The sequence below is a fragment of the Mesoplodon bidens genome, assembly GCF_964165515.1.
Source record: "Mesoplodon bidens genome assembly, chromosome: 5".
NCBI classification, from domain to species: domain Eukaryota; kingdom Metazoa; phylum Chordata; class Mammalia; order Artiodactyla; family Ziphiidae; genus Mesoplodon; species Mesoplodon bidens.
In genome coordinates this window covers 107,758,047-107,785,814 of record NC_138161.1, presented here as the reverse complement: position 1 = coordinate 107,785,814, position 27,768 = coordinate 107,758,047, and the positions used below count along the sequence as shown (strand labels likewise).

General features: G+C 42.3%; 1 protein-coding gene across 5 annotated transcripts in view; it reads left to right on the top strand.

Moving 5' to 3' along the window:
- The window catches only part of MB21D2 (Mab-21 domain containing 2), a 108,137-nt gene that overhangs the window by 6,669 nt on the left and 73,700 nt on the right, over positions 1–27,768 (top strand). The window lies entirely within an intron of this gene.

Below are 27,768 nucleotides of genomic sequence, written 5' to 3'. Positions count from 1 at the left end.
CCTCCTGTGTTCAGATGCATTCAGTTCTGAAGATGAAGGTACAAAAAAAGGACATTTCTGAGTTCTAGTAAAGCTCTGTTTTGTACTGTGTGGAATGTGTGTTACCCTAAGTCACCTAACCTTTTCTGGGCCTTTTTTTGGCCCACTTTCCAATTGTAGAAAATACAAAGAAGAAAGTAAAATCACCTCCAAATTCTAATTACTGTTAATATTTGATGTACATTTTTTCTGGACATCTGTGTTTATAAAACATGCTTACACCCACTCATACTTACATGCTTACAGTTTTACATACATAATCCTATTGGATATGTGGGGTTTTTTTAGTAAATTTATCAATGTGCTGTCATCTACTACACTTTTGGAAAGGAGCTATAACCTGTGTTAAGATGTTTTCTTACTTCTTTCATTCATCTTTTATTTCAAAGGAAGATACTGTTCTGGAACTTAGAGCACATTCTGTGGTTTAATGATTGGGGAATGAAGAACCTTCTTGTTTGGTGACTTCTGAGGGTTTGGCCTGCCTTTCAATGCCATCTCCTATTTGTGTCTTTGCATGTTCTACATGGTCTCATAACATTACCCGAATTTCTCACTTTCTTCTTTTGCTTGGGCTGTTTTCTCTATCAGGATTTCTTAACCTGGGTCCATGGAAACAAAAAGTTGGAACCTGTGAACTTGATTGGGGAAAAATTACCTCTTTATTTTTATTGACCGCTAACTGCAGTAGCATTTACTTTCATTATAAAAGTAGGTAACAAATCATAGTAGTATTAGCAGTACCTCTGTTTTTTGCTTTTGTTGCCAATAGAAATCACAGATATTTTCACTTCACATTACAGATATTACAGACGTCTCAAAAAGCCATTCACTGCTGCTTTGAAATTATGGTAGATGTTAGACTTGCTGCTAGATTTTATTGACTGCATTAATAAAGAATCACATATGGTACTCTATCACAAATTTGTTTTTTAACTGCATTTTGTGTGGTTTTTTTTTTTTTTTTTTTCCGGTACGCGGGCCTCTCACTGTTGTGGCCTCTCCCGTTGCGGAGCACCGGCTCTGGACACGCAGGCTCAGTGGCCATGGCTCACGGGCCCAGCCGCTCCACGGCATGTGGGATCTTCCCAGACCGGGGCACAAACCCGTGTCCCCTGCATCAGCAGGCAGACTCTCAACCACTGTGCCACCAGGGAAGCCTGCATTTTGTGTTTTAATACCAATTTTCTTTGAAGTCCTGTGTAATTTTATCATTTATTTAAATATACTTGTTTTTTTTGCAGGGGTCGCCAGGCTTTTCTAGCTTGTCAAGACATCTGTGTCACAGAAGCAGTTAAGAGTCTCAGCATTCTGACATCTCATCTCTGCTTTGTTTTCTTCTCCCAGCTCAAATACCACTTGACTCATGAAGCTTTCCTATATCTCTCCAAGGAGAAAAGAAATTTCCCTTCCCTCTGTGTTCTCCTAACACCTGGTCCCCTTTCATAGCCCTTACCACATGTTCCCCATGCTGTAGGCTAAATAATCCCTGCTCATTTACCTTTGCAGCGCCCAGTGGGCTTATGTAAACAGTAGGTGCCAACAGAGTGTTACGTGACTTCATGCATTTTAAAAGAGCCTTTCTGTGCACAGCTTCTGATTTCAGGCTCTGTTTAAGGCATGAGTGCTTTCTGACATTGTCTCTTTATGGTTGCTCCCCTCATTAAGCCATATTCCGTCATCTTCTCTGGAGTCAAGAAGATCTTGATCTGATCTCCTCATGTGGTAGGGGAGTTTTTTCCTAGATTCCAATAATAACATCCTTAAGACTTATCATAGGGCATTTAAGAAATGTCCCAATTAATTGCTGTAGCTTGTTGACCAGGAGCGGCAAACCGTGACTTGTGGGAAATTCCCCTTTCTTGTAGACCCTGACTTTTCTTCCCTGGGCATCTGGGGTACTTGCGAACCTCCTGCATTCCCACCCTTGGGGCTTTAAAGGATGCATAGAAAGCATAAGTCATCTTTCTCATGAAGGTGTTCCTTGTGCTTATCGGTCAACCTCCAGCTGTTTGGATGCCTATTCCGGAATCCTAACTGCAGCAATTATTTATGATTATAAGCTAATTTGCCATCAATACTTTATCTTTGTGCAGTGCTTTATAGATTCAATACATATTAGCATCTGATATGGTGTGGTATTATTCTTTGGACCAGCCTTTGAGAAAGGAACTAGTAACCCCCCATTTACAAATGGGAATACTGAGACTCTGGAAGGTGATATGACTGAGTTGGAGGTTATAGAGTAGGTTGTAGAACAGGACTCAACCCAGATCTTCGGTGTCTTCTGCTCCAGCATATAGCCTGCAAAGAGCTTGTGGCTTTTCTACCCAGATATCTTTCATGGTTGCTGGGGTGAGTCTGTGTTCCCAGACCAGGCAAGGGTAGCAGCTTTCATACCTCTCTGGCTTTTCTACTCTCCACGGGGCCAGGGGTACACAGTGGGTAAGGCTGGCTGAGGGTGGCATGGCTCAGTACATACCCTGTAGGCATGCATTCTTCATGTCTGTTTGTTAGCCTCGCATATCTGAGGGCCTGTGACAGCATTCACAGTGGACTTGGGTGACTACTTGCCAGCCGAGTGATCTCTTTAAGGACAGTTCATAATTATGCCATTATGTGAGGCCCTGTCTCCAGGAAACAGCTATCTGTTTTTCGTCCACTTAAGTGCCTTTTCATGAATTCCCTCTGCACAAGATAAAGAGACAGATTACTAGGGACAGTGCTGCTATGAATAAAGCTGGCATGGGGAGCTGTTGTTCAGTTTGTTTATTTTTTTATAGTTTTTTTCCTCAACACAGGAAGACATGATTAATACTTGTGAGTTAAGTCAGTAGTGGGAGTTGGTGTAAGGCTTGTTGAGGTTTTTGTTTCTTCTAATGAGTATTTGAATATCTACAGTGTGCATAGAATTAAGTATTCATTCATTAATTCATAAAATTCATTCAACATATGTTGGAGTGCCTACCATGAACTAATGTAATTACTATGGTGAAGTTACTGTATTGTAAGAGCACAGAGTGGTGAATTAGAGAAGCAAGGTCACTACCTCCATAAGACTTATGTTCTCTGGGGAATTCAACAAGATTTAAGCACATGAATAAATAGGGATGTGCGCTTAAAAAAAAAAAAAACACAGGCCCTTATGATGGAAGGTCACTGGGTAGGATGGAGTGAAGAGTGATAGAGAAGGCCTCTGAAGCAGAGACATTTGAACTGGAAAGATAAGAAGGACCTGGCTACCTGAAGACTGATGGAAGTGTATTCAAGTAGGTAGAACAACATGTGCAAAGGCCCTGGGGTGGGTCCATTTGAAAGCAGCTTTCAAGGCTGCTTAAATTATAGCAAGTCTGATTTGGTCTCTACAAGGAGGAATGGTCTATGTTTGGATTAGGCCCACGGGGGAAGGAATGGGCTGCCTGCCTTGGAATATAGTGAGTTTCCTGCAGGTGGAGTTTTTCCAAGTGGGGCCACCCTTTGGCTAGGCTCTTGTTGATAGCATTCAGGGACTGGTGCAGAGGGGGACAGTGTAGAAAGGTTGGATTACAGGTCCTCAAAAGGCCCTTTGTAGCCATGTGATTCTCTGATTTCACCTCTGATAGCCCTAAGCTAACAACAGTGAATTCTGTATTAGATGGTTTACGCGTCAAACTGCAGTTTTCATGGGAAAATGATAAACTTGTATTTTTTCGTCTGGACTTCTACAGTCTACAAAATACTTTCATAAGCATAATCTAGTTTTGACTTCTCACAACAACCCTTTAGAGTAGGTATTATTATTGTCTCTATTTTAACATAGGAAGAAACCCATGGTCAAGAGAAGTAACTCACTCAAGGTCACTGAATGGTTGAGGTGGAATCAAATTGAAATCCTTTGAAGTTCACCCCAAATTCTTTGTATTAGGCTGATTCTAGAAACCTCCCTTAACCACGCCACCTCAGGGTATGGAAGAAGGAGGATTTCTGGTCCCGAGAGAGGCACTGAGGATCGGTAGGAAGAACCAAGCCGATAGACTGCAGGTCTGCACGTGCCCGTTGTCGGTATGCAACTTGGAAGCACTTTTCTAGGCTGCTTCAAGATCACCCTTTTAGCAGCTGCAGCTGTTCCTGATAGCAGCTGCTTGTACGGATGATGCTGTGATTAATAAAGAAATCTCAACAGTTTGTTCTCAACTGTGCCCTTGGTGTGCGCAGCCTGCTTTAACACAGGCTGTGTTTCTGATCTGGAACAACAGAATCCTGCTGGCATATGGTGCCCCAGGGGCTCATAGCCCAGTTGTGAGAAGGGGCGGTCCCTCTAGATCTGAACCAGGGAACCAAAGGCGCACCAGGGACTGGGTGGTAAGGAAAGTGCGTGTGGTGTGCCGCGTGGTAAATGCCAGCTGGTTCTTGATGTCAGAGTCAGGGATGCCGGGCAGTAGGGGGCTGCGCTGGTGAAGGAGATCACCTCTCACCTCCCTTGTAGGTCAAACTGTGGCTGCCAGTTTATCACCTCTGATTTGGAATCTGAGGCCCCAGAGAGGGGGCCATAGTTCATCCGCTACTGTCCAGCTAGTTTGGGGGCAGAATCATGGTTAGAACCCAGGTTTCCCATCTACCTGCTGTGTGTGTTTGTGTGTGTTGGTGTTACTTCTTGCATGCCATTTCCAAATAAATTTTCCCTTTGAATGAAAAACTATCTGTGTAACTGAAAATAATAATAACCACACTCAAATAATGTCTACCATATTCCAAGAATAGTTCTAAGTGCTTTATACTTTATGTACATTATCTAAATTAATCCTAGCAACAACCCTATGAGGAAGGTATTATTCTAGTTTACTGATGAGCAATCCAAAGCACAGAGAGATTAAGCAATTTGCCCAAAGTCACAAAGCTAGTGGTAGACTGGCAATTTGAACTCAGGAAACCTAGCTTCAGGCAGAAAATAACAAATAACTATGGATCTTTTTTTACCTCATTAAGAAAAAAAACCTTTCCTCCTGCAAAGTGGAAATCATTGATGGAATACTACAATATATTTTTTTAGTTAATTAATTAATTTATTTTTGGCTGCGTTGGGTCTTTGTTGCTGCACATGGGCTTTCTCTAGTTGCAGTGAGTAGGGACTACTCTTCGTTGTGGTGTGTGGGCTTCTCATTGCAGTGGCTTCTCTTGTTGTGGAGCATGGGCTCTAGGCGCAAGGGCTTCGGTAGTTGTGGCACGTGGGCTCAGTAGTTGTGGCTTGTGGGCTCTAGAGCGCAGGCTCAGTAGTTGTGGCACAAGGGCTTAGTTGCTCCGTGGCATGCAGGATCTTCCTGGACCAGGGATTGAACCCGTGTCCCCTGCATTGGCAGGCAGATTCTTAACCGCTGTGCCACCAGGGAAGTCCTGGAATACTACAATTTTAATGCTGTTAGGAAACTTGGAAGTTAGGTGACCTGAGTTGCTGACCCCTCCATTTTACAGAAGTGCAAACTGAGGCCCAGAAGGGAAAGGGGACTTGATCATCCTGAACACTGATTTTACTTTTGGGCAGAGTGGAGGTGAGTTAAACGTCTGGCAAGTGACTGCTTCCTGAGAAAGGTGTTTGTACCTAAGACTGTCTACCCAGTAGCATCTGCTCCCTGGGGAGCATCTGCCTGGGTTTAAAGTGAAGGGGAATCCCTTTGAGAGGGCTGTGCTTCTAGATAGGGAACATTTCCCTGCTACAGAGCTGCCTTGTAGTTTGAAGGTTTTTTAAGCTATTAGGTGAAGAATGCTGAATAAATAAGCTGGTGGGCACAGTATTTCTGGTGTGTCATGTTTGCTTTTTGTCTTTTGATTGTTCCTTGTCTTTCTCTCTGGTTCCCCCTGCCGCCCACCCTGTGACGTGTGTCCTTTTCTCACACCTCTGCTGTCTACACAGCTTTGAGTATCACAATGAATATTTTTGTCTCTGAACAGTCTGTATCTACGGTAAGAAAGGGGACTGGCTGAGTAGACTGTGGGGCGCTGTGTCCAGCCTGTGTTTGGGAGGAGTTGAAGCTCCATGGGCTAGTAAGGCTCCTGGCAATGGATCTTCCTTCTCTGCTGCTGGTCTGAGAACTCAGAGCCTTAGGAGGATTTCGAGAGTTGTAATAGGATTCAAAGAATTATAGAGGAGTTAAGCTAGTGGGGATCTTCCTGAGATCAGTTCATCCACCCCATCATGTCGCTGGTGGGGAAATTTAACCCCACGGTGGACAGTAACTTGCTCAAGGTCAAGCTGGTGGTGGTGATATAATGACTGTATTGGGAAACTCTTCCCTGCTGTTTATCAGGCATTGTTTGTTCCTAGTGCTTTGTAATCATTAACCCATGTAATCCTCACAATAATACTGCGATGGTAACAATGCTGCTACCATCCCCCTGCTTTACCTGTAAAGCAACTACATCAGTTAGGTCACTTGCTCAAGCTAGTGAGAGGCTGGATTCAAATCTAGGCAGTTGAGCTCTTAACCCCGTGTACCTTTCCATAACATGAGCGCCATCACCATGCCAGGCGCTGTGCTCGTTGCTGGCATAAAACATGAGGTGATGCTAAACATTGAGGGAGAGGATGGAAGTGAGGGAATAGTGGGCAGAGTGGAGAAGAGGTTGGTTTGATTGTCCGGCAAGCCAGTTGCTAATATGGCTCCTGTTCCAGACTCTTTTCATTCTAACACTTGGCCTTTCTTGGCAGCCCTCAGGACAAGCATTCTTTTGATGCTTGTGGTTTATGTTTATTGAAAGTCCTTTGTGTGAAATACCATCTTATCCATGCCATCTCCTCATTTTGAAAGTAGGAAGGTGTGTCTCAGCTAATTGATTGATTTAAGGCTCTATAAAGGTCAACTGGGCCCTTGATGCTAAGTAAATTAGGGCAAGTCTTATGAAGGTACGGGCTCTGCCCCCCTCTTTCCCCCCATGTCCTTCCAGATTTAGAACATTTAATTAGGACATAGTTAATGTAGTCTATCATTGTGGGGGGAATGGGAGCTCATCTTTTTTCAGTGAAAGGCAGATGCCAAACGTACTCTTAAGACAGTTACTGTGAAATCAAAATTTATAAATCAAATTGGGTTTTAAGTGAACTAAGGGATCTGACTCTTTAGTGCAGTAAGTGACTACTTTTGAAAAGGGAATAATTCTTTAAGTAAAAATTGGATCTAGTTGCCCTGCTTTGTAAGGGCAGATGTTTGTACGTTGACTTGACTTACAGCACTGAAGCACATTGGCTTCATGCTACAAAATCAGTCGTTGGGATGAAATCACTTCTTGAAAATCTGGTGCTCATGATGCAGAGGATTGGAACTGGAATCCTCAGAGAAACCTCATCCCCAACCTACTTACTCATTTTTTCCTGGAATAAAATCTCAGGGGAATGGAGCATCCGGGATGGGCAAGCCCATCTGGACAGTGTAGAAACTCATGGGAGAGAATTTTTATCATCTCTGGTTCTTGGGGAGGAGGATGGATGGGAAATGATCTTTCTGAGTATCTTTGTGTCATTCAGGACCAACCTACCTCTCTGTTCCTGTCTCCTGGGTCCCATCCTCTCTGCCGGCCCAGCTTTCTTCCCTGGGGATTATTTCTGCCCCTTTTATCTGCAGTTTCTCCTTCATTACTGATTCCTTCTTAAACACTCACATGTGCATTCTACATATTCCTTCAACAGAGATCTTTGAGAATTTCTGTGCAACAAACCCTCTGTGAGCAGTAGGAATACAGTGGGGAACAAACCTTCATATTTGGTTACAAGTCTTAGAAGGAGATGGACAGTGAAAAAAAGTTGTAGGTTATGATTAACGTCCTGAAGGAAATACCAACCAGAACAGAACGTGGTGCTGTGATTTGTCATTCCTTCTCCAACTTGACCTTGTTGACCATTCTCTCCTAAACTCTCTTCCCTTGGCTTCCATCCAGCATACTCTTGCTGGGTTTCTCCGTTTCCTCAATCTCCATGTAGGGGACAGATTTGTATTTCTTTGTCCAGCCCTTGGTGATCCTTCTGTCTTTTCTCCCCTCACACTTTCTCTGATCCTCTCGTAGTATCACTTTCCATCTCTCTTGTTGCCTTCCGTGCCTGTGCCCCAGCCCGGACTTGACTGCCTCTTGGACAAGTCCACTTGGTTGACCCAAAGGTGCCACGAATTGAGTGTCCAAAGTGAATCTGTCTGTGCTTCAAACCTGCTCCTCCTGGATCAGCCACACCACCTTTCACCAGAGTCATAAGACGGGAACTCGGGAATCATCCTGAGCCCCTCTCTCGTCCTCCTACCCCGAAGCTGAAAAGGAACTGAGGCCTGTCCATTCTGCCTCATCCTTTAGGCTCTGTTTTCTTCTCTCCATTCCCACTGTCACCACCTTAGTTAGGGTCACTACTGTCAGTTTCCTGGGTTACTGCAATAATCTCCCTGGGTTTTCTGCTTCCAATCCCTTAAACCCATTCTCCACGCTGAGTCACCTTTTAAATAGGCCTAAACCCTCAGGGACAACCCATCATTCTTCACAGTAAAGTTAAACTGCTTAGCGTGTTTTACAGAGTCTTTGGAGACCCAGCTCCTGCTCACATCTCTGGCTTCACCTCCTGCTACCCCTTCAGTTTCACTGTATGTTTCTTATACACCTGCTTTGAGATGGGCACTCTGTAAGGTGCTGACACTGCAATCTCTCTTGAAGTAAAAGCCTAAACATTCTGAACAGGATTAGAAGGCCTCAGTGCTCTGTTTCCTAAGGCCTTTTCAAGCCCCATCTCAAACCTCAGATGTCCTCACTCTCTTGGTTTCAGCCACACAGGCCTTTCAGTTCCTTGGAAATACCATATCCCCACCACTGAGGCCCTTTGCTGGAATGCACCATCCCTCCTCCCACACACCCATGCAACCAACGCCTTAACTTCTACTTCCCTAGATGATCTCAGCTCAATCCAAATGTCACTTCTCGAGGAGGCCTTTCAGGCTAGCCCAGGACAGGTCACATTCTCCTAAACCTGCATTCTATCTTCATAGGTGTCTTAGTTGCACTGATCCGTTATGAGTTTGCTGATGTCTGACGTTTCCCATTGTCATGAAGGCTCAATGATAGCTTATCTCGGACCTATTCTTGCTTGTCTTTTTCTACTTGCCTGAAACACAGTTGTTCAATGAACATTGCTAGTGTGGTTGGCTACTTTGCTTTTGTTCTTGAACTTGAACAGTTAGGTAGAACATAGTTCACAATAGGCATTGAGTTAGTCATTGTGTGCCGAGTTTTAAGGACATACCTTGGTGTGTTCAGGGGACTTCTCTTCCTAGACTCCCACCTCTCTGCAGCTTATAGCCATGGAATTATAAAAATGTACACCTTAGAAATTATCTAGTTCAGTCATTTCCAACCTTTTCTAAACATGAGGGTCTTTTTTTTTTTAATTAAAAAATGATGAGGGGCTTCCCTGGTGGCGCAGTGGTTGAGAGTCTGCCTGCCGATGCAGGGGACACGGGTTTGTGCCCCGGTCCGGGAAGATCCCACATGTCGCGGAGCGGCTGAGCCCGTGAGCCATGGCCGCTGAGCCTGCGTGTCCAGAGCCTGTGCTCCGCAACGGGAGAAGCCACAACAGTGAGAGGCCCGCATACCGCAAAAAAAAAAAAAAAAAATGGTGAGGATTCAAATGGTAGTGGTTATATTTTTACTATCAGTTTATTGGAGAAAAATGAGTAGTTATAGAAAGCTACTATGAATTTAGCTAACCATGTGAATTACTTTGAATTTTTTCATAATAGTGTCTATATATACTTGAAAAATAGTAGTATGTAGGCTTGAGAGGTAGTGCTTGGTGGGCACATGGATTTCTAGCACCAATAACTCCATGCCCTTGTGGTCCCTTAGTTAGGAACTAGCTTGGTCTCGCCCTTTATTATGCAAATTAACATCAGATTTAGAACTGGTTACCTGTGGGTTTGGTTTCCCCTGTATGTGTTTGATTTGACCAACATGGTGTTTTTAAATATTTAGAGCAAACATTTAAAAAGTTGGGAGATTTTTCACAAAGCCAGATTTCCAGCTTGAAAAATGAGAAGGACTACATTTTTTTCCTGTATGGCCATAATCTGGTACTGAATAGCAGCTGTGTCCTTTAGAGGCACCACACTTTCTCCAGTTTGTCACAGTCCTCACTCTATCTCTGTCGCTATATAGCAAGTTCATGGTAGAATGGGGACTAGAAACCCAGTGACTTCACCTGACGTGAGTGAGTGAGGCCAACTCCATCTCCACAGAGGCTTGTGAGCAGAAAGAGCCCTGGGCCCAGAGTCAGGAAACCTGAATCCTTGTCTGCTCGCTGTTACTGTCTAGCTTGGTGACCTTGAACAAGCTACGTAACTTCTCTGAACCTCATTTTTGTCATTTGTCATTTTGTAGTAAATACCTCTTAAGGCTCACCGAGTTGCTGGATCTCGGGACGGAAAGTTGTTTAGTCTAATGGAACATGTTTGTTATTAACTCCCCCATCTTCTCTTTCCTTGTCTTTTTTTTTCTTCCTCTCACTGTTATAGAGGAATCTACCATTTATTGTTGCACCTTGATGTTCATTTTAGAAATATGAGAAGGGAGCTATTGATTTCTCTCCCCAACCCTTTCTTATCCACATCATGTCTAGAGGCAGCTCTAATCCTTTCATCCCATGCCGTGGGCTCCTGCTGGGGCTCCCATGGCCATAAGCAAGCTCTTGCTTGTGACATCCAAGACACCCCAGAGTTGAAGTCCAAATATCAAAGAATTGGAGCCCACTGATTGCCTGTGGAGATGCTCAGTAACTAGCCAGCTCTGTCATTGCTCACATCTATGAAATACTAACAGGATACCAGGCTAACATGGAGGATTTTGTTTTTAGTAGCAATATCCTTGTAGCCAGATTTGTGGAACAAACAAATTTCATTGTTTCAGAGGAACCATACTGGTTATTTTTGTCCTTCTGGATCTGGAAGGGAGAGGAGGCATCAGTACCACAAGAGGACATAAATAGGAGTGTCAGCCTCTGAGATTACAAGAAGCAGGGTGATCCTGGAAAACAAAAATGGGGACTTTGGAGTCAGGCAGACCTGAGTCTGTTACTGCATAGCTGTGTGACCTTGACTAGCTTGTGTGACCTTGAGCCAGCTAGCCTTTTTGATGCTTTTCTTCATTCATAAAGCAGGGATAAAAGAATGTATTTCATCTTTTAATTTTATACTCAGTTTTAGTTTTTAAGGATTTTGAATAGAATGCCAACTTCATAGGGTTGTTTTAAGGATGAAATTAATGCATGTTTAATATGTTAAATGAGCAACACAGTACACGAAACTGCCCTTCTCTTCCAACTTTTGGCTGAAAATCCTTTTTTACTTCCTTTAGATAGAATTAATGGGTCAGCCTGTGAACAGGGAAGCAGAACATAAAGTTGCCTGAATAAAGGTCTAGTGTACTTCTTTGTGCAAACCTTTTGGTTTAACATTTTATGGAACAGGTAGAGTGGAGCTCCTACTGATGTTTTTTTTTTTTAAGTTTTGTAAATAAAAAGCTAGGTTTTCCAGGAAACTAAAAGAAATTTCTTCTGCCTTTATTAGTTTCCCAGACATTTCGAAAAGTGTAGGACTGACCAGCAGGATGCTTACTGTGGCCACCCTGTGAACCCAGCCCGAGGGGCCTTTGGAAGGGGAACAGAACACCCCTTGCTTGGCTGGATTAAAGTAATTGAAGTAAAGCTGAGGTTTTCAATCTGATGCTTATACGAACAATTTTCACTTAGAAGAGAGGGAGATAGTTTAGGGGAGACCTGACTTGGAGATGGTTGGGTTGTGTATTCAGCTGTGGGAGAATGTGGAACTCTCACTCAAAAGTCTGCATATGGAGTTTAAGGTTACACTAATCCTTTTGAGCATTTAGGGTGGTGCTGGAGATTGCGCACCTGCTGGTGAAATGAAGAAGGTGGGCACTGGACCGGAAGTAATGGTATTAAGAAAAGGCATCCCCATTTATACGTCCCTTGAGAAGTGAGGGCTGTGGTGAGATTCCCTAGCAGGTCCCCCAGTTCCTCACCCACCCCCCAGTTCTCTTCATTTCCTGAATCTGTAGGAAATCCCTGTGGCCAGCTGGTTGTGCAGAGAGGGTTGATGAAATTGGATTGATCATGAGTTGGATACCGAGAAGAATCTTTTTTTTTTTTTTTTTTTTTACTTGAAGTACCCTTGATTTATGGTGTTGTGTTAGTTTCAGGTGTATAGCAAAAGTGATTCAGTTATACATACATACATATTTTTTTTCAGACTCTTTTCCATTATAGGTTATTACAAGATATTGAATATACTTCCTTGTGCTATACACTAGATCCTTGTTGTTTATTTTATATATATTAGTGTATATCTGTTAATCCCAAACTTCTAATTTAGTCCTTCCTGCCTCTTTCCCCTTTGGTAACCATAAATTTGTGTTCTATGTCTGTGAGTCTGTTTTGTAAATAAGTTCATTTATATCAATTTTTTTTTTTTTAGATTCGACATGTAAGTGATACGATGCTTGCCTTTCTTTGTCTGACTTACTTCACTTAGTATGATAATCTCTAGGTCCATCCATGTTGCTGCAAGAGGCATTATTTTACTCTTTTTAAAGGCTGAGTAATATTCCATTTTGTGTATATACCACACCTTCTTTTTTTTTTTTTTTTTTTTTTTTTTTTTTTTTTTTTTTTTTTTTTTTTTGCTGTACGCGGGCCTCTCACTGCTGTGGCCTCTCCCGTTGCGGAGCACAGGCTCCGGACACACAGGCTCCGCGGCCATGGCTCGCGGGCCCAGCCGCTGCGCGGCATGTGGGATCTTCCGGGATAGGGGCACGAACCCGTGTCCCCTGCATCGGCAGGCGGACTCTCAACCACTGCGCCACCAGGGAAGCCCGCCACACCTTCTTTATCTGTTCTTCTGTCGATGGATGCTTAGGCTGCTTCCATGTCTTGGCTATTGTTAGTAGTGCTGCTATGAACATTGGGGTACATGTATCTTTTCAAATTAGGGTTTTCATTTTTTGTGGATATATGCCCAGGAAGGGGATTGTTGGGTCACATGGTAACTCTATTTTTAGTTTTTTAAGGATACCAAGAAGAATCTTGAAGAGACTGAGAAGGGCTTGGAAATGTGCTCCATGATTTCAGACAAAGAAGAGATTTCTTACCAATCCTTATCTTTCTTATTAGTCTTACCTTTTTGCATTGTGATTGGATGAGAAGAAGCCTAAGGGGGTCTTCCCCTTGAGGGATAGCTGCCTCATGAAATGGGGGCATCTCTGGTCAGAATGCTTGCTCCTGTTGCTCAGGTGGGAGATGGAGGGGTGGGGTGCTGGGTGGAGAGAAGAGGGCTTCTTAAAGAACGGAGAGGTGGAGGTTCATCTCCAGTTTGAGGAATAGAAGGGGAAACTCTAAAAATGTTCTCAGGAAAAAAATTAGACTGTACATTATGGACCATGGGCAACAAGTTTATAAGATTCTGGCAGCTTTTAAATGTTCTTGGGTTTGGTGTTCTATATTTACCTGTTGTCTCTCTGTTGTGATGAGAGGTTGAGATCTTCCAGGATGAAAAAGATCATGTATTTGTCTTCAGGGAAACCAGGTAGAGGGTTGGTCAGAAAGCTGGGCGGCACTATGCTGTACTCCAGAATCAGCTGGGGAGAGAAGAGCCTGGGCTGGGCTCTGAGAGATGGTCAGCGAAGCCTGCCTCAACAAGGCTAAGGATTGTTGAGGACGTTTCCCAAGCATTGCAGGAAATGGAGTATGGTTTTATATGACCGGCATTGGATATCTCATTCTGTTACTGTGTCTTCATCTTCAGCAAGGCACTTCCTCTCTCCAGCCCTGACTTTCCCCAACTGTCAAATGAAGAAATTGGGCTGCCCTAGTCTGTGATGCTAGGATTCCATAAGTAGAATCATCTCTCTCTTAACTGATACCAAAACTTGCATCAAATAGCTCTACTTTTGAATCCTGGGATAGACATGGAGATTTGCTGCAGTGGTTGGTTTGGGGGCAGTTATTTATTTTTCGAGGGAGTGTCTGGAGGGCAGTTTCTGTTCTCATTTGAGGCAGTCCTGGTGTCATGTCACAGGACACATGGGGAAGCCCAGATCCCCTCCTGAGGCTCTCAGAAGAGTGACTTATAGATTCCAGGGGAGTTTGGCCCCTGTCAGGGTTTGGTCCCTTGGCCCCTTCTGCTGTCAGTGGTACAAAAGCTCAGGGCTTTCTCCTGAGCAGCCTGTGTCATTTCTATGGAAGGCCCCAAGGAGGCAGTTTACACTGAAAGTGACAGCCAGATCTTTTTGTGCAAAGTAAGTAGGACACCAAATGGGAAATTCATCTTCATCTTCTTTAAATACTTCCTGCTCATCTGCTAAGGTTCTAAGTAATACAGTTTCAAAGGTTCAGAGGTGTCTATATAATTTCCCCCCCCGCCCGTACATAATTCTGTGCCCATTGTGTAGCTCTATTAGAAGCACTAGGGTAATTATAGAGCTACTTTCTGCTTTTCAATTGCTGTAACATTAGCCCCAGAGTCTGCCCGGACTGGCCATATTAATAAGCAATGACTGAAAATTAAAAAGAATTCAACAGAATTTTCTGAGGCTTTCTCCCTCAGAATGTGCTACTACAGGCAGGCAGTGTGGTCCATGGGGATGCACTTTGGGTTAGGAGTTCAGAGGCTCAGTTTCTAAATCTTCATCTGTAAAATGGAGACAAAAGTCTCTGAACTCCGAGTCACTTGTGGGTGACTGGTGGGTGAGGACCAACGAGCCTGTTGGGTGTGAAGGTAGGTACTTTGGAAGCTCATGATGGATCGTACATGTGATAAGCAGTGGGGGTTGTCTGAGCAACAAGGAGCTGCCACTTTCTCATGTGCTTCTTATGTGTGTATTTTGTGGAATAGAAATATTATATTTCATATTTGGGCTAATAGTTGTAATATTTGTTTGACACGGAATAGTGTACAAAGTGCTTTTACCCCCAAACCCTGTGAGGTAAGTAGTTTTGTTTTTTCCCCTCGTACCAACCCAGCAATTAAGGTGTAGATGGGTTAAATAATATGCCTAAAATCAGATTAAACTATTGGAAAGTAATTTGTTAAAATTTTGCCTTGTGTTCACAGCTTTTGGAGCTTTTCTTTTCTCATGTAGCTCATTTTTACTTCGGGAAGGGCTTCCCATCACCTCTGTAACAATAACAATAGTTGACATTTATTGAAGCTTGGTCTATGCTAGCACATTTTATAGATGGGAAGGTGAGGCACAGAGAGGTTAAGTAGCTTGCCAAAGGTGACACAGCTCATGTGGAAGACCAATTTGAGCTTTTTCTATACTATTACTACAACTACTAAAAACATTAACATTGACATTTCTTGTTAACTCCTGTCTCTGCCCCTCTCTCACAGTCGATTTGATTTTCAGAATCCCTCTTTTGCTTTTCTCTTACTGATTTGGAAACAGGAAAAGTCAGTGCTTTTCTGACTCTCCTATTAGATTTGTTATTCTAATCCAGATGTTTTATGTCAGCTGTCTGCAGCCTGAATTTTGCTTGTAGACCTATTATGTTTGGCCCTGATTGTATTAAAAGCAAACACACAGTATGCTAACACATATATACGGAATTAAAAAAAAAAATGTCATGAAGAACCTAGGGGCAAAACGAGAATAAAGACACAGACCTACTTGAGAATGGACTTGAGGATATGGGGAGGGGGAAGGGTAAGCTGTGACAAAGCGAAAGAGAGGCATGGACATATATACACTACCAAACGTAAGGTAGATAGATAGTGGGAAGCAGCCGCAGAGCACAGGGAGATCAGCTCGGTGCTTTGTGACCGCCTGGAGGGGTGGGATGGGGAGGGTGGGAGGGAGGGAGATGCATGAGGGAAGGGATGTGGGAACAGATGTATATGTATGACTGATTCACTTTGTTATAAAGCAGAAACTAATTAAAAAAAAAAAAAAGAGAAATCTAGAAACAATAAATGCTGGAGAGGGTGTGGAGAAAAGGGAACACTCTTGCACTGCTGGTGGGAATGTGAATTGGTACAGCCACTATGGAGAACGGTATGGAGGTTCCTTAAAAAACTACAAATAGAACTACCATATGACCCAGCAATCCCACTACTGGGCATATACCCTGAGAAAACCATAATTCCAAAAGAGACATGTACCAAAATGTTCATTGCAGCTCTATTCACAATAGCCCGGAGCTGGAAACAACCTAAGTGTCCATCATCGGATGAATGGATAAAGAAGATGTGGCACATATATACAATGGAATATTACTCAGCCATAAAAAGAAACGAAACTGAGCTATTTGTAATGAGGTGGATAGACCTAGAGTCTGTCATACAGAGTGAAGTTAGTCAGAAAGAGAAAGACAAATACCGTATGCTAACACATATATACGGAATTTAAAAAAAAAATGTCATGAAGAACCTAGGGGCAAAACGGGAATGAAGACGCAGACCTACTTGAGAATGGACTTGAGGATATGGGGAGGGGGAAGGGTGGGCTGTGACAAGGCGAAAGAGAGGCATGGACGTGTATACACTACCAAACGTAAGGTAGATAGATAGTGGGAAGCAGCCGCAGAGCACAGGGAGATCAGCTCGGTGCTTTGTGACCGCCTGGAGGGGTGGGATGGGGAGGGTGGGAGGGAGGGAGATGCATGAGGGAAGGGATGTGGGAACAGATGTATATGTATGACTGATTCACTTTGTTATAAAGCAGAAACTAATTAAAAAAATAAATAAATAAACTTAAAAAAAAAAAAAAAAAGCAAACACACAGTTGAATTAGATGACAACATCTCAGGCGACTATTTAAAACAAATCTAGTAGCTAGTGGGAAGCAGCACAGGGAGATCAGCTCGGTGCTTTGTGACCACCTAGAGGAGTGGGATAGGGAGGGTGGGAGGGAGACGCAAGAGGGAGGAGATATGTATATGTACAGCTGATTCACTTTGTTATAAAGCAGAAACTAACACACCATTGTAAAGCTTTATACTCCAATAAAGATGTTAAAAAATTAATAAACAATATAAGGAGAATCCAGAATTCAAAGGTGTAAATTCAAGCATAGAGGTAAAATAAAGGGAGCGAATTGGATAAATTTATTGCTACTGCCTAAATGACCTGCCTTCTATTACCAAAGTCAAAGATTATGTAATAAATCTTTTGTGTAACTAAAAAATAAATAAAACAAATCTAGATTTCTGGTTTCTCATGTAAAATTGTGGCAATATGGGATCTGCTTATCCACACATTACAAAGGGAGTAGCATCACACTACTCTCTTTAGCCTGGAAATGATCGTCATTTTTTTCTCCCTATCTCCTTTCTCCATCCCCCACCTAACTACTAGACTGAGATCCCTAGGAGTATATACTTTATGCAAGAGAAAAAATAAGTAAATTTTGGCATAGAGATGAAATGCAGTAAGTGTATGTTGGGTTGAATTAAAGTGGGTGGCTTAAGAAATAAGCCTAGTTTGGTAACAGAACATTTGCTATTTGTGAGGTGACTTGTTCTTATGGTACTTTTTGCGCAGGTGGGCATATAGGGCTTAATCTGTTATGTAAGGGAATAAGGGCGCTATCCCTCTCCTTGAAGGTCTGTGACTCATCAAAAGTTTTAAAAGGTGATATACTCAGACCTGCTCTTAATAAAAGTACTTGATTATACTGCCCAGCATTTTAGAAATATGAGGAAACTATTTTCTTTAAAACAAACGGTAGAATTGATGAGTTAAATGAGATAACATATGTGAAAGCCCTTTCTATATTGTTGGGTATGAAACCAATAAGTTATTGGAGACGTTTGGAGAGCATTATCCCCTTATTACCATTTCAAGCTCAAGATAGCCTTTGAAATCTTTGCTCACTGCCACTTTGTCCCTGGCTCAACAAGCCACTTAACCTCTCTGAGCCATTTCCACAAATGTATGTAAATGTGGCTAATGCTATCTCCCTCCTCCCCTTTGCCAGTGCCTGGCAAAGACAAAGTGTTCAGTATATATGCTGAATAAGCGAATGAATAAATAAATAAATATGGTGATTTTTGAGACCTCATGCACACATTTTTGAGACCGAGCTAATGCACATAAAGCATCAAGCAGAGTGTCAGCGTATATTAGACAGCTTGCAGTTATTAATTTAGGTTGGTTTTTAAACCTTTCTCCTGCATGCAGGCTTGAAAATGATCTAAATTCTTGGATGAAGGGAGCTGAGGGCTGGCAGGTATGCTGGCAGGCAGGTGACAGGAACCAGAGAGCCCCAACTACATGAGAGACATTGGATAGAGAGAAGCAAACTCATACCTGTGCCAGAGCTGCCCTTGATGCTCTGATCCATGTCTTTTCCCATCCAGAGCATGCTGCAAGCAAATAATTAGGCACGGGCAAGATGAGTTCAGACGTATGGAAATCTGGACCTGAACATGAAGACTATTGGAAATAAAATGTCAGATCTGGAAGGGCCCTTAACAGTCATCAGGCTGAACACTTTTCTTTTTATGAAAGCTGTGTAGAGATGTGGAGAGAACAAAGAGCAAGGACTTTGGAGTTGGACAGTCCTTGGTCTAAATTTCTGCTTTGCCTTTTCCTATCTAAATGTTAGCATGAGTCTTAACTTCCTTGACCCTCATGGCAATTCACTGGATGTTTGTGAGGTTGAATTAAGTATAAAACATTCTTAACCCAATGCCTGATGTGTAGTTGGTACCTAAGAAAAATGGCCACCATCCTTGTTATGGAAAAGAAATGGAAGCCCAGAGAGATAGGACTCGTTGGTCAAAGGTACCAGCCATGTGGGTGGAGCTGGTGCTGACACTTCCTGATGTGGGAGTGTGTGGTGGGAAAGGACAGGGTGAAGGGGAGGGGGGGAGGGGATGTGGACTTACTATGACCAAGATTGAGTTGCCTCTTTGGGGGAGGGAGCTAAGACAGTAAGTTTAGGACCATCAAGGCAGGACCTTACTCGCCTGTTTGAAATAAAATGGCTCAACCGATTAAGTTGAGCAGGAAGCTTCCAGTGGAACTTTCTATGAGTCAGAAGATGATGTGTGTTTTTTAGTCTAAATAAACCTTTTGTTTCATCTTCCCCTGAGTGGTGCTCTTTTTCTTTGAGATAAGCTGTTAAGAAATGATGAGAAAATGACCTCTAAAAGTACAGCTTTGAGCATGTCACCATCATTTTTCCTCCACTGAAGACAGTCTTTGAATTTTTATTATTAATATGTTAAAATCTCCATTCTTCCTCTCCCCATTGCTCTGCCTGGATCTGATATTTCTGAGAGGCCTGCACATTCTATAACATAACCACCTGCCATGGGAGATGTGAGGGCGGCCGTTATGATTTCACGCCATGTTCTCATGTCATATATCGTTTTTGCTGAAATTCACTTGTTTCAGAGGTTTTTACAAGATAGCACAATCACTTGGCTTCATGGCTTTCAGAATTTATGATCCTCTGCAGTCAGGAAGAGGCATGGTTTGCCAACTGTTAACTTCATAGGTAAGGTTTTTTCTTTACTCATTTCTTACAAAACAGACTTTTTCAATACCTAGAAAATTATCTTGCAGGAAGCTCAGGTTGTTTTCCTCCTTCCTGTATTATAAGTACCCATATTTCAAGGCCCAGCCTGAAAACCATCTTAATGGAGACCTCCTTAATCCTCTCGTCAGAAGGATTCCCTCTGCCTCCTCTGAAGAGAATTATAGGATGTGCATGTGTGAGGGGGGAGTGAATAAATAATATTTTAATTTTTCTGCTGGTGACATTCCACTTGTCTGTTTGTTGAAGGCAGGGACGATGTGGATTTCTTCCATACCCTTCCTGTGGCTGGTCCCTGCTCTGCCTGTGTGAATGGTGAGGGAGGGGCGTATTCTGAGTCTTTCCCCTAGACTTTGGATCCCTTGGATCTGGAGTTCAAAGGGCAGAGAGCTAGTGCCTTTTGTGCAACATCATTCCCTGCTGAGAAAAGCAAGAATGAACCTTTTAGGAAAAATATTTGCAAAGAGGCGAGGGATTTAGAAGCTTGTAATTAGATTGCAAAAGACAATGAGTGAAGACAAAGCATTTTAAGTGAAATAATTCATATAAACTGCTCAGTGCTTGCCTAGCACTTAGCAAGCTCTCAGGGAGCTGTGAGATGATATGGTAATGGCTTAATCACATATCATACTGGCTAAAGGAGGGAATCCTCGATTATAAATTATAATCCCTGCCCTCTGGGCATGCCTAGTCTAACAGATATAGAATAGTCTCTGAGGACCAAAGACTTTGTCCTCAAGTTTACCTGATGACCATAAAACATTAGACAAACTAATTGGATTTTGTGGTAGGATTTTTACAGGTAGAAATTCTTTTTTTTTTTTGGTTCTTGAGAGACTGATGGTTGTTTAGGCATGCTTAAATGGATTTTTGTTTCTTTTATCAGATGGAATTTACTAGAGTTTCTAAGATATTTTGCTCTTTTAACCTCACAGCTTGTTAATGATTCCCAAGTCTTGCCTTGGCCTCTGAGCTTTGACTTCTAGAAGCGTTTCTTTGGTTTAGTCATTACTTAATAGATTTAAAAGCAGAAGACTATCAGGGCAGGAAGTTTTCATTGTTACTTAATGAGTTTAGGTGTACAGGACTGGCCCTGAAAAAAACAAACGTGATTCCTGGGATTCTTCTGTTCTTGTCCTGTCCGTTTTGGTGGTTACCACTGGGTAAGTAGTGGTGCCTGGTGCTGGGCTGCAAAGGAGTGGGGAGACCTTGCTCCAGAACAGGGCAGTAGTGTTGGTGCCCTTCTCCTCCCCAGAGGAGCAATCTAAATAAAGCTTTGCTGACTTCTCCCCTTGCAAACGCTTGCTGCCTATAAGCCTTGCTACTCAAGGTGTGACCCTTGGACCGGCAGCATCACCTGGGAACTTGTTAGAAATGCAGAATTTCAGGCCCTTCCCTAGGCCTGCTGAACGGAAACCACATTTTAACAAGGTCTCAAGGTGAACCATATGCACATGCATTCAACTTGGAGAGGTACTGTCCATTCTAGAACTACAACAGGTGAAAAAGGTCTCAGAACCATTAGCATTTGAAAAATATGCTGCTTTTAATTTCTACTTAAAAGCAAAACAACTGGTTAAGCAAGCTGGGGGGGGGTTGTGGCTGGGCTAAACCCTTATTTAAATTTTCTTATGTTGGAGAACTTCAAAGATATAAAAGCAGGGAGACTAGTAAAATGAATCCCCATTTACCTATCACCTAGCTTCAGTTGTTATCAACTCGGCTGATTTTGTTTCATCAGTAACCCCCATCCTACCCTGGATTATTTTAAAGCAAATCCCAGACATATAATTCTCCCCTAAGGATTTCTTTTTCCTTTTTCAAAATTGAGGGTAAAATATATAGAAAATAAAATTTACTAACTTAACCATTCACAGTTCAATGGTGTTCAGTACTGCATTCATATTTCTGTGCAACCAATCTCGGGAACACTTTCCATCTTGCAAAACTGAAACTTTGTAAACATTAAGCAACATCTTTTGCCTTTTTAACATAGCCACAGTACCATCACACCTCAAAGGATGTTCCATTAATTCCTTAATAGCATCAAATACCCCAGCAGTGTCCAGATTTCCCAGAGTGTAGTTTAGCTTAAAGAAATCAAAGGCATTCAGTTTGGCATCTTCTCTGCATGAAGTTGGTGGCCTAGTTTGTTCAGTGAAGAATCTCGAGACAATGGTGAGAGTGGAGGTTTTTCTCCTTTCCCAACCTGAAGCTTGGGTAGGATTTTGTGTGAAGACTTTGTAATTTCTAGTCTTATTCTGTTTTCAGGTATCAAGAATTTTGCAGTAAAAAGAGCATGGGACTTTTGAATAAGAAGAATTAAGTGAGAGTCAATCACTGTTTCATAGAATTGGGCAAAATATTTACCCTGTTATCATTTCAGGCACAAGATGACTATGAAAATCGAATTAAATTCTAATACCATATAGCAATCAGAATGTATGAACTAGAGTCATATTTTCAACATAGGACAATGTCAAAATCATAACGTTTAGAAGAGAAAGTTGCAGAACGGTTTGTACAACAACACTATTTAATGTTCAACAAAAAACAATACTATGCATTGTTTATGATTACACATGGAGTAAAAGCACATGAATACATGCTTGAGAATGACACCTTCACATTTCAGGGTAGGAATCAGCACGCTAAATGGAATGGAATAATCGTATCTGTATTCTCTATTCAAAAATCTGAAGGAAATGTGGCAAAGTATCAAGATTTGCCTGATGGATACATGGGTATTCATGGTATCACCTCTGTTACGTACGTTTGGAAATATTGTAAAAGAAAGACTTTTAAAAAGCTGGTCAATTATGTACACATATTTTGTAAACTCAAGTACTCAAAAATGTTCATGTGATTTATTGATGCACCCAGCTCATCACAAAAAATTGGATGCTGTGGACAAAAATTATGAAAATGATTTAACTGGTAGGGTTCAAGACAAAAAAAAGTGAAAAGGGACCACTGTGAAGTGTGGGAAATTTGTCTCAAATTTCCGCTGGTCTTCTGTGCCCTGCCCACCTCGTCTACGTAGATTCTGGTGACGTTCCAAAGAGTTATAATGGTGCGCCAGGGCCATTTTGATTTTATTGGAATTTATAGCTGCTTCTGAGGAAGCTTTGAGGTGGCAAAGTCCCAGCTCTGCCGTGGCCTTGAAAGCATTTTACACTCCCAGAGCCTGCACGTTGCTCTCACTTTCATCTGTTGCTGTCCCAGCCCTAGATAGCACTACTTCTGAGTCCTCTGAGACAGATGGTGTTTTTAAAGATCACTGAGAAAGGGGGCTTCTCGGAGGACTGTTTCATGTTTAATCACCTCTCCCTTCGGAATGGCCTTCCTCACATCCGGGTTTTCCTGCTGTGCGAGTGGAGACCACTGCTCAGTGGTCTCATTATAATAATCCTTGCCTAGAGGATGTGATAAAGGTCACAAACTTGATATTTATTCATGAGCAGAGTATAGAACTGAAACTGATCATAGTGGATCTTCTTTCTGGCAGAAAGGAGGAGGATTTGGGCTTTTAAACCAAAATACGTTTGCTGGGGGTGGGAGCAGACACGTTGTTAATTGAGCCACATTGACAAAAATGGTAGAATATGTCTTCCCAAGAGTTTAAATACTGAGCTATTTCTGAGGTTGTCTAGCGGCAAGATCCCTTCGTTGTGGATGTTTTATTGTTAGTAATTAAATGGAGCTTGCAACTGTAGTCTCATTGGTATCTGAAGACAGCCCGAAGGTCTGCCTCCGGTCTAATGTAACCCTTGCTACTATGATTTTATTTGCCTCACAGAACCGATTTTTTTCACTACTTAATCATATTTATTGCTCTTATCTCAGCTCTCAAATATGTCTAATCTTCCAGAAACGTATATAATTATCTTTTAAGGGTCAGAATCGTGCCAGATGTAGCAGAAGAATTGCTTCTCGGCTCTTGCATGTCACTAAATCTTTCTGTACCAGGTTTTACCTCTTTGGAGTAGGAATGTTACTCTGTCCTTTCCCATCTCTAAGTGATTCATGGATTTGTCCTCTTATTTAGGTATTCATCAGATGTCTTCTGAGCTCAGAAACGTTCATTTGTTCATTTATTTAATAATTATTGAATGTCAGTTTTGTGCCGAGCAGTAGGGTAGGCGTTAGAGACGTGTAACTGAATGAGTCAGATGATCCTTGCTCTCATGGACCTCAGAGCCTACTCCAATAACATCCTAAAAGGGAGGCAGGGAGTTCTTTTCAGGAATTAGAAACAATGGGAATGATCTTTGTTGGCTCTCAGTCCCTTGAGGTCTCAGTGCTTACAAGGCTAGGATAAAGGGCAAATATCACAGAGAATGACAACTAGACCTCAGTACATTTGGGGACAAGAGCAGATAACATTGATGCCACTTCTTTTTGTCTACATCACACTTATACCTTTCTAGTGATAAAATTCCACAGGATCAAGGTTTTGTCATCCGACTCGGAGGGCTCCCACTGGCCCGTCCTGCCAAGTTTCTCCAGAGGCTTCCCTCTGTTTCCCTCTGTACAGATATGCTTATTAATTTAACCAGTTTGTGACATAAACTTCATCAATTTCTGTAGCAAAGACCTGCTGGAGAGCCTGCTTTTTCTCAGCAGGGTTTTGGTAACTGACAGCTCAGATTTCATGACTGTCAGTACAGTTTTCTTACAGCAAAGATATGCATTTATTTAGGGTATTTGGAGGGTTTGTCAGTTAAATTTAATTTTTCATTTCAAAAAATAGTGGTGTGGGGGAGTGGCTGACATTTCTCTTAGAACCATAAAACACTGGCCTGCAAGGACCTGTAGAGATCTTCCAGCTTCCCCCTTCCCCAGCTAACAGGTAGGGAAAGCAGGGTCCAGAGTGGCTGGAAATTAGCCTTTGTTCTTCTGGTGAGTCACTACCGGATCTAGGACTTTTCTGTAGACTAGGGTTCCTTCTTCTATTATGGTGATTCTCACTTGGATTCATAGGTGGGATATAGAAGTCCAGAAAGGATGCTTTTGTTTTGAGTTTGCATCTTTGTATCTGTTCACAAAGACAGATGCTTGTTACAGAAAATTCAATTAATACTGAAAGATATTAAGAAGAAAGCAAAAATCCTCTGAAATCGCAGCACCCAGAGATAATTATACTGAACATTTTGGAGATGTTCATATTGGGGAACATCCTTCCAGGCAATCCTCTATATAATTTTATACATTTATATCTGTCTTAGTATACAGTTACAGATGTATATAACTCTTTATAATTTTCAGTAAATGGGAAGAGCAACATTTTTTTGCAATTATTTTTCCTTTAATCTGAAAAATGATTATCAACTTATTTTAAGTGCAGATGGAAATATTCTCCTATTGGTTTGTATTTTACTCATATTAGTATATCCCCAGTAATGTAATGTAAATAATATAATGTAAATTATATTCTTACTATTTTTAAATTTAATCATAAATATCAAGGCAGGTTATATCTTTGAAGAGGTGGCTGTGAAGAGATGAGCCACTCAGGTCCCCTTTGAGGGAAGGGCTGGCTGACAGTTGCGCAGAGCGTGGTCTGCAGACAGCCTTGTGCTAGCTGTCAGCTCTGTGAGGGTCCCCTGGGCTGGGCTGTGCAGAGAGCTGCTCACCCTAGGACATGTCTTCCTGGGGCCACCTGCATTGGGGTAATACCTGGTGACATCAGGCGATAAGGGAAAGGAGTATGAAGGCTCCCCAGAAACCAGAACACCCCCTGATAGACTGAGGCTTTGGATGCTTTGCTGCCTCCTCTTCTACCCAATCCTGCTTCCTCCTCCTCCCCTTACAAGGGTTGACCCCTAATTAACATCTTGAACCCCAAACTCCATCTCAGCTTCTGCTTCTGGAGAATCCAACTTGCAACTGTGGATATTGTCCTCGTAGTAATCATTGATGCAGCAGGAATGCCTACTGCAGCCCCTCCTGGGAGCCAGTAGAATCCTAGGGAGCTCAGGAATCTCCTCATCCTTTCGTCCTCTCCAAGTGAGCTCACCCTCTCACCCCTCCTCAGAGGTTTGGCATTTGAAGAATTTGGCCTTGGGCAAGCTCACTGCTCTGTGGGTTTAAGGGAAAGCTTAAAGGCTTTCTTGCTATGAGGTATTCTCTGCAATAAAGATCTATTTTAATTGTTTATGACATTAGTCAGTTAAAGATTCATCTACTTTGGGGACTTCCCTGGCAGCCCAGTAGTTAGGACTCCCCCTTCCAATGCAGGGGGTGCGGGTTCGATCCCTGGTCGGGGAGCTAGGATCCCACATGCCTCGCGGCCAAAAAACCAAAACATAAAACAGAAGCAATATGGTAACAAATTCAATAAAGACTTAAAAAAAAAAAGATTCATCTGCTTTGGGAGAAATTTGTCTAGAACTGTTGAAAGCTCCTGCCTAAGAGTTGATTAAGAAGGGTTTGTTGTTGTTGTTGTTTTTGGTTTTTTTTTTTGCCTCCAGCAGATACCCCTTTCTTTAGCTCTCCCCTTCTTCCAACCTGCTGCATGGTGATTGGCTTCCTGTCTTGAGGTTTCCTATTTCCATAATCTCTCCAATCATTCTTTCATTTCTGGGAGAAATTAATAATCTCACTAATCAGCTAGAAAGGAATACGGAGATGGAGGAAGCAGTGAATGCCTTTTCGAGGCCCGATGGGGGTTTGTTCCAGTCACTGCCTTTGCTCAAATGCTGTGTCGTCTTGGTTATTGTTGGGAGCATCCGTGGGCCCCGCCTCTCCATCTTCTTGAGGTCCCCTTGGAGACTTTAATTTCAAGGCTGTTTGTGCTGCCACCCCTTGTGCTGGTGGCATCTGGCTTAAAAAAAGCCACATGTGCTCTGTGGTCCCTTGGAATCTCTCCTTTCTCTTTATTAAATACTATTGGGGGCAGAGAGAGCCGTTCTTGATCTCTCCCCTCCTAACCCCTAAGATACAGTTTTTTTGGTGCTTTTAATCTTCAGCCTTAGCCAGCAACTGCTGTGTGCATTTTGGAATCTGTGAATTTTAGGGAGATAAGGAATGCTTGCGGAAGGTTTGGTCATTGCTTCTTTACTACCTATTCTGTCTCTTTTTTCCCCAGGGGTGGGGGGCTGGGGCAGGTGTCCTTTCGTATTTTGCTGACACCATGATCCTGTTCTTCAGCACAGAATGCCCACCACGTGATCAGCATGCGTGTAGCTTGGGCTGGAGAGTGGAATTGGGATTCTCACAGTAAGGTCTGCAAGACACAGTTCATATAAATGCAGACATTCAAAAGCCTCACTTGCCTAACGGATGTTTTTTAAAGCTATAAAAAAGTTAGTTTTTTGTGAAAGGACAGACTAGACCAGAAGATGCTGCTGAGTACGTCTTTATTCTATAGAAGGTAATAGGCAAAAATCTGGTTTCAAAGAAGTTGTTAAGCTTTCTATTTCTTGTCCAGTTTTCTCTATAGGGGGAGAAAGGTCTATAAAGGCACTCAACCTGTGTCCACCTTTTTAATAACTTAGCCCTGCCACTGAATTTGCCTGGGGGAAGAGAACTTAGAAGTAGATGATGCACCATATCGTCAAAAAGCCTTTTGTAGTCTTTTAGTTCACATTCACCATTTTGGATGTTGAGATGGGAAAAAGGGGATGGCAAACATTTGGTTGGGGGACAGTCCCTACCTAATTTCAGGGTTTTTTTCTCCACCATCATGCTGCCTCTCTGCGGTTTTTTTCTTTGGCAACAGTAGGTTTGTGTGAAAAGGGCGTTACGATTTTCTTGGAAACCCTGAATTCCCAACAACTGGTATCTTTGGTCCTTCCAAGTTCTGACAACAAAAATGCCCATCAGAATTTTGACATGGAAACACCTGGAGAGAAAGATGTGTAAAACCTGTGCATCAGTCTGTAATACTTGCATATGAGTAGCCTGGTGTCACTCAGTTGTCACTTATTCTTGTTAATAAAGATGCATTGGCTAGGAGTTTGAGCAAGTATTTGAATAACTACAGATAAATGTTGTAAAATATGTATGTATAGTATGTAACTACAAATAAACAATGAATATTTGAGTAATTTCAGATGAACAGTGTGGACCATGAGAAGATCTCTGTATGAAGCTTTGTGGGGGGACAGTGAGGGTAAACTCTACCTTTATTCTCACTGACATGGATGGCCAGGGAAGCCTTTGCGGATGAGTTTA